The 8,174-nt window shown below is 40.1% G+C and overlaps 1 long non-coding RNA gene across 1 annotated transcript; it reads left to right on the forward strand.

The window, feature by feature from the left end:
* Nucleotides 1–697: 697 nt before the first annotated feature.
* LOC124003431 lies at nucleotides 698–3,839 on the forward strand. Its single transcript, XR_006833219.1, has 3 exons — nucleotides 698–748; nucleotides 1,601–1,755; nucleotides 1,954–3,839. It is a non-coding gene; the product is annotated as an uncharacterized LOC124003431 (long non-coding RNA).
* Nucleotides 3,840–8,174: the final 4,335 nt, after the last annotated feature.

Consider the following 8,174-nt stretch of genomic DNA (forward strand, 5'->3'; position numbering starts at 1 on the left):
CTGGAAAAAAGGAACACCTACGTGAGAATGCTACATTGACTACAGCTCAGCGTTCAACACCATAGAGCCCTCAAAGCTCATCACTGAGCTAAGGACCCTGGGACTGAACACCTCCCTCTGCAACTGGATCCTGGACTTCCTGATGGTCTGCCCCCAGGTGGTAAGGGTAGGTAACAACACATCTGCCACGCAGATCTTTAACACATGGGCACCTGAGGGGTGCGTGCTCAGTCCCCTCCTATACTCCCTGTTCATCCATGACTGTATTCTATACTATCTATTGCATCTTAGCCTATGCTGCTCTGACATTACTCATCCACATATTTATATATTCTCATTCCATACCTTTACTTAGATTGTGTGTATTAGGTATTTGATGTGAAATTGTTAGATATTGCTTGTTAGATATTGCTGCACAGAATTAGAATTAGATATTGCTGTCAGAATTGGAAGCATAAGTGTTTTGCTACACTCGCAATGACATCTGCTAAACACGTGTATGTGACCAATGAAATTAGATTTGACTCTATGCCCAGGCACGACTTCAACACCATAATTAAGTTTGCTGACGACACAACAGCCTGATCCCAGACAACAAGGAGACAACCTATAGGGAGGAGGTCAGAGACCTGGCCATGTGGTACCAGGATAACAACCTCTCCCTCAACATGATCAAGACAAAGAAGATGATTGTGGACGACAGGAAAAGGAGGACAGAGTACGCCCCCATTCTCATCGACGGGGCCTGGTATGGCAGTGATGCCCCCCCCCCCCCCCCCCCAATCCCCTCTTTTACGCTGCTGCTAGTCTCTGGTTATTGTCTAGGCATAGTCACTTTAACTCTACCTACATGTACATATTACCTCAATTACCTCGACTAACCTGTGCCTCTGCATATTGACTCGGTACTGGTACCCCCCTGTATATAGCCTCCTTACTATTATTTTACTGCTGCTCTTTAATTAATTATTATTATTTTTTATTTTTTACTTTTCTATTTTTTACTAAACACTTATTTTTCTTAAAACTACATTGTTGGTTAAGAGCTTGTAAGTAAGCTTTTCACTGTAAGGTCTACTATACCTGTTGTATTTGGTGCATGTGACAAATACAATTCGATTTGATTTGAAGAGAGTATATTTCCTTCTTTGTCAAATAAATCAAGCACAAATATATTTCTTTCAAATCACTTAGAACAAATCACTTAGAACAAAGACTTTGTTTTTACAAGAATATCTTTGTTGTTCCATAGAAGTGCCTGGCTATTCTCGTTTGTGTTTTGATGGGTAATCTCTACCTGCACATTCATCTTCTGCCAATCTACCATTCCAGTGTTTAATTGCTATATTGTAATTACTTCGCCACCATGGCCTATTTATTTCATTTGCACTCACTGTATATAGACTTTTATTTTTATTTTGTTCTACTATATTATTGACTGTATGTTTTGTTTATTCCATGTGTAACTCTGTGTTGTTGTATGTGTCGAATTGCTACGCTTTATCTTGGCCAGGTCGCAGTTGCAAATAAGAACTTGTTCTCAACTAGCCTACCTGGTTAAATAAAGGTGAAATATATATTTTTTTAATGATGTCCTCAGATAAAGAGAGCTATGAAACCTGTCTACATATGAAGAGGTCCCAATGAAGATCAGTGGTTCTCAGTCCTGGGGACTCACAGCGGTGCACATTTTTATTTTTGCCTCAGCACTGCACAGCCGACTCAAATGATCAACTCCTCATCAAGCTTCAAGTGGTATTTATGTATTCATTTGTGATGCTATCCTTGATATGATCCTGTTATTGTCACATGCTACACATGCACACGTGTGCCCATGCATCTAACAAATCATGATAACAATGGATTGATATCAGGGATATTATACTTTGGTAATCCACAATGACCTGGTGATGTAAAAGTCTAATAATGACATTGTCTTCCATATTCCTACAGATACCTTGTAACTGGAGATTCCTTCAAAACGATTGGCTACAGTTAACGTGCAGGGCACTGCAAGGTTGGGTGTCCAGGGCCATCTGGGACTTCCTGTTGGAGGAATACAGGTGTGTGAAGGCTACCTGTGTCCTGCATAACTTCATGAGGATGGACAGGAGGGGATCTGCAGGAGGGGTTCTGCAGCTCGAGTCTGCTGCTCTGCAGGATGTTTCAAGGATGGAGTTTCCAACAATTCAGCAAGAGCAAATCCGTGTGCGGGAGATCTTCACCTCCTACTTCTTGGAAGAGGGTGCTGTTCCCTGGCAACACCATAGACTACACTACGCACAACCAAAGACTCTTTTAAGAGTCATTGACATTGCATTAAGAGTATTATTCTATTTACTTAGCTATGTTAACTGCAGTTATTCAATTCCCAGTTTCTCGCTCTTTGAGTCCTACTTCTCAGGTAGGAGGGTACTGTTTAGGTAAGGGTGTGACGTCTGTACAAAAACAAAACGGGCTATTTTAAATAATCCATATTGAAAAAATGGAGAACAATTAGACACCCTATAACCCACACCTACACACTCATGTATCAATCTGATTGATGAACTGACTGTGTTGTGCAGTAAGCAGACTTGACTGTATAACTGTGGCTCTGTACACCTTCAAAGAATAGGCAAGAGGGCAACCATGGAGAATAATAAGACACTTTATTATTTCTATAACTACGCTATAATGTTTGTCCTTGTGTGTCCATTCATGTTTTTCAGCAAAGAGTACTCTGCAGCCACTTAGTGTGGTGGGTTCACACCACACTGATTCCTGTTGAACATTTTCTCAATAACGGTCTCTCTCCTTCACTTCATCCCTCTTCTCCCTAAATCCTTTAGTTTATATCAGCTGTGTCGGGGAACCCCTCCCGCATCTGAGCTGGCTACATAGAGGGCACTTGGTCAGGTCAACAGGAAGTATTATTAAAGAGATGCTTCACATCGGGATTACTGCATCTATCTGTATTTCAGAGTTAATGATCGAAGGTCAGTTTTGCATTTCACCTCCTGATGCTTATGATTACACCTCTTTCTTCCTCTGTTTTTATAGTGCACAACAGATGTGCTTTGAAGTACAGATTGAACTTGTATTGTATTATATTTATGCATGTATTTATAACACTTGATAATGAACTTCTTTCACAAAGCGTTTCATATTCTCTACTAGTTGAAATTAAGTCTCATTTGATGAAATACTACACCTATCCTGTGTTTATCAGATCAATGCAGATGAAGGGAATTAGATATTAAGATTAACTGGTTTTAGAGTATTAACATGATGCATAGGAAGTGTAGTGTACTGTTTAAAAAAAAATTCTGTATATATGAATTACAAATCAGTCTTTGAACTAGTTAAATCCTGTTTCTAGTCTATTAGTTACAATGTGTAACCATTGATTGGTAAACACTGAAGTGTATAATTGTAATACATACATTCAGACGGTGTCATTCAAAGACTGGAATTTGATACGACTGAAAAATTATCTAAAAGACATTCATACCTGAACTGCACCTTTAATTGCCAAGGTAGAGTACATGATCAATGAATATATGAAATGTACAGGCTACCAATCTCATGCTTGGTATTAACTACATGTATATACGACTAGCATCCTTGGCACAAAGTTATATTCTACTCAATCCATAGGCTTCATTAATGTCATTTAGACGGTTTTGAAGTTGATACAACTGGTTAATGATAGCTGAGGTTCATAGCTAGGTTCTGAACTAATATGTATACCAAATGTTTGGGTCAAATCACCGATAGGCTAGATACAGTTGAAGTCGGAAGTTTACATACACCTAAGCCAAATACATTTAAACTCAGTTTTTCACAATTCCTGACATTTAATTCTAGTAAACATTCCCTGTTTTAGGTCAGTTAGGATCACCACTTTATTTTAAGGATGTGAAATGTCAGAATAATAGTAGAGTGATTTATTTCAGTTTTTATTTCTTTCATCACATTCACAGTCGGTCAAAGTTTGCATACACTCAATTAGTATTTGGTAGCGTTGCCTTTAAATTGTTTAACTTGGGTCAAACGTTTCAGGTAGCCTTCCACAAGCTTCCCACAAAGTGGGTGAATTTTGGCCCATTTCTCCTGACAGAGCTGGTGTAACGGAGTCAGGTTTGTAGGACTCCTTGCTCGCACACAATTTCAGTTCTGCCCACAACCTTTCTATAGGATTGAGGTCAGGGCTTTGTGATGGCCACTCCAATATCTTGACTTTGCTGTCCTTAAGCCACAGATTTGGAAGTATGCTTGGGGTCATTATCCATTTGGAAGACCCATTTGCGACCAAGCTTTAACTTCCTGACTGATGTCTAAAGATGTTGCTTCAATATATCCACATTTTCCCTCGTGATGCCATCTATTTTGTGAAGTGCATCAGTCCCTCCTGCAGGAAAGCACCCCGACAACATGATGCTGCCACCCCCGTGCTTCACGGTTGGGATGGTGTTCTTCGGCTTGCAAGCTTCCCCCTTTTTCCTCCAAACATAACAATGGTCATTTTGGCTAAACGGTTCTATTTTTGTTTCATCAGACCAGAAGACATTTCTCCAAAAAGTACGATCTTTGTTCCCATGTGCAGTTGCAAACCGTAGTCTGTTTTTTTTATGGCGTTTTGGAGCAGTGGCTTCTTCCTTGCTGAGCGGCCTTTCAGTTTATGTCAATATAGGCCTTGTTTGACTGTGGATATAGTGACTTTTGTACCTGTTTCCTCCAGCATCTTCACAGGGTTCTTTACTGTTGTTCTGGGATTGATTTGCAATTTTCGCACCAAAGTACATTAATCTCTAGGAGACAGAACGCATCTCCTTCCTGAGCGGTATGACGGCTGCGTGGTCCCATGGTGTTTATACTTGCGTACTATTGTTTGTACACATAAACGTGGTACCATCAGGCATTTGGAAATTGCTCCCAAGGATGAACCAGACTTGTAGAGGTCGACAATTTTCTTTCTGATGTCTTGGCTGATTTCTTTTGATTTTCCCATGATGTCAAGCAAAGAGGCAATGAGTTTGAAGGTAATACATCCACAGGTATACAACAGAAATACATCCACAGGTACACAATTGACTTAAATGATGTCAATTAGCCTATCAGAAGCTTCTAAAGCCATTACATAATTTTCTGGGATTTTCCAAGCTGTTTAAAGGCACAGTCAACTTAGTGTATGTAAAGTTCTGACCCACTGGAACTGTGATACAGTGAATTATAATAAATAATCTGTCTGGAAACAACTGTTGTCTAGCCAAAACTATAGTTTGTTAACAATAAATTTGTGTAGTGATTGCAAAACAAGTTTTAATGACTCCAACCTAAGTGTATGTAAACTTCCGTCTTCAACTGGAGCTAGCTACACATCCATAGGCATATAGGTATTTTTATAATCCATTGCACTATAAGCAAGAACACAAACTCAGAAAAAAAACGGCCATTTTTTCAGGACCCTGTCTTTCAAAAATAATTAGTAAAAATCCAAATAACTTCCCAGATCTTATTTGTAAAGGGTTTAAACACTGTTTCCCATGCTTGTTCAATGAACCATATGCAATTAATGAACATGCACCTGTGGAACGGTCGTTAAGTTAGGGGGAGTGATGAGCTCTACAGCAGAGTCTCACAACTCAATCGCTGGTTGAAAACTGTTTTCTGCCCCTCACAAAAGATAGAATTTGTAGATAATTGGCCCTCTTTCTGAGCCTCACCCACAAACAGGACCAAGCCTGACCTGCTGAGGAGTGACGGACTCCATCCAAGCAGGAGGGGTGCTCTCATCTTATCTAACAACATAGACAGGGCTCTAACTCTTCTTGCTCCACAACGAAATAGGGTGCAGGCCAGGCACATAGTGGAGTCTGCCACTAGCACAGTCAGTGTAGTCAGCTCAGCTATCTCCATTGAGACTGTGTCTGTGCCTCGACCTAGGTTGGGCAAAACTAAACATGGCGGTGTTCGCCTTAGCAATTTCACTAGGATAAAGACCTCCTCCATTCCTGTAATTATTGAAAGAGATCATAATACCTCACATCTCAAAATAGGGCTACTTAATGTTAGATTCCTTACTTCAGAGGCAATTATAGTCAATGAACTAATCACTGATCATAATCTTGATGTGATTGGCCTGACTGAAACATGGCTTAAGCCTGATGAATTTACTGTGTTAAATGGGGCCTCACCTTCTGGCTACACTAGTGACCATATCCCCTGTGCATCCCGCAAAGGCGGAGGTGTTGCTAACATTTACGATATCAAATTTCAATTTACAAAAAAATATATGTTTTCGTCTTTTGAGCTAATAATTAGTCATGAAATCTATGCAGCCTACTCAATCACTTTTTCTAGCTACTGTTTACAGGCCTCCTGGGCCATATACAGCGTTCCTCATTGAGTTCCCAGAATTCCTATCGGACCTTGTAGTCATAGCAGATAATATTCTAATCTTTGGTGACTTTAATATTCACATGGAAAAGTCCACAGACCCACTCCAAACTGCTTTCGGAGCCATCTTCGACTCAGTGGGTTTTGTCTCTGGACCTACTCACTGTCACAGTCATACTCTGGACCTAGTTTTGTCCCATAGAATAAATGTTGTGGATCTTAATGTTTTTCCTCATAATCCTGGACTATCGGACCACCATTTTATTACGTTTGCAATTGCAACAAATAATCTGCTCAGACTCCAACCAAGGAACATCAAAAGTCGTGCTATAAATTCACAGACAACACAAAGATTCCTTGATGTCCTTCCCTCTGTTTACCCAAGGACGTCAGAGGACAAAAATCAGTTAACCACGCAACTGAGGAACTCAATTTAACCTTGCGCAATACCCTAGATGCAGTTGCACCCCTAAAAACTAAAAATATTTCTCATAAGAAACTAGCTCCCTGGTATACAGAAAATACCCGAGCTCTGAAGCAAGCTTCCAGAAAATTGGAGCGGAAATGGCGCCACAGCAAACTGGAAGTCTTCCGACTAGCTTGGAAAGACAGTACCGTGCAGTACCGAAGAGCCCTTACTGCTGCTCGATCATCCTATTTTTCCAACTTAATTGAGGAAAATAAGAACAATCTGAAATTCCTTTTTGATACTGTCTCAAAGCTAACTAAAAAGCAGCATTCCCCAAAAGAGGATGGCTTTCACTTCAGCAGTAATAAATTCATGAACTTCTTTGAGGAAAAGATCATGATTATTAGAAAGCAAATTACAGACTCCTCTTTAAATCTGTGTATTCCTTCAAAGCTCAGTTGTCCTGAGTCTGCACAACTCTGCCAGGACCTAAGATCAAGAGAGACACTCAAGTGTTTTAGTACTATATCTCTTGACACAATGATGAAAATAATCATGGCCTCTAAAACTTCAAGCTGCATACTGGACCCTATTCCAACTAAACTACTGAAAGAGCTGCTCCCTGTGCTTGGCCCTCCTATGTTGAAAATAATAAGCGGCTCTCTATCCACCGGATGTGTACCAAACTCACTAAAAGTGGCAGTAATAAAGCCTATATTGAATCTTCCATTTCTCTAATTATTTTTTAGAAAAGGCTGTTGCGCAGCAACTCACTGCCTTCCTGAAGACAAACAATGTATACAAAATGCTTCAGTCTGGTTTTAGACCCCATCAGAGCACTGAGACTGCACTTGTGAAGGTGGTAAATGACCTTTTAATGGCATCAAACCGAGGCTCTGCATCTGTCCTTGTGCTCCTAGACCTTAGTGCTGCTTTAGATACCATCGATCACCACATTCTTTTGGAGAAATTGGAAACCCAAATTGGTCTGCACGGACAAGTTCTGGCCTGGTTTAGATCTTATCTATCGGAAAGATATCAGTTTGTCTCTGTGAATGGTTTGTCCTCTGATAAATCAACTGTAAATTTCAGTGTTCCTCAAGGTTCCATTTAAGGACCACTATTGTTTTCGCTATATATTTTACCTCTTGGGGATGTCATTCGAAAACATAATGTTAACTTTCACTGCTATGCGGATGACACACAGCTGTACATTTCAATGAAACATGGTGAAGCCCCAAAATTTCCCTCGCTAGAAGCCTGTGTTTCAGACATAAGGAAGTGGATGGCTGCAAACGTTCTACTTTTAAACTCGGACAAAACAGAGATGCCTGTTCTAGGTCCCAAGAAACAGAGATCTTCTGTTGAATCTGACAGTTAATCT

The sequence above is a fragment of the Oncorhynchus gorbuscha genome, linkage group LG02 (assembly GCF_021184085.1).
Source record: "Oncorhynchus gorbuscha isolate QuinsamMale2020 ecotype Even-year linkage group LG02, OgorEven_v1.0, whole genome shotgun sequence".
Taxonomy (NCBI): Eukaryota; Metazoa; Chordata; class Actinopteri; order Salmoniformes; family Salmonidae; genus Oncorhynchus; species Oncorhynchus gorbuscha.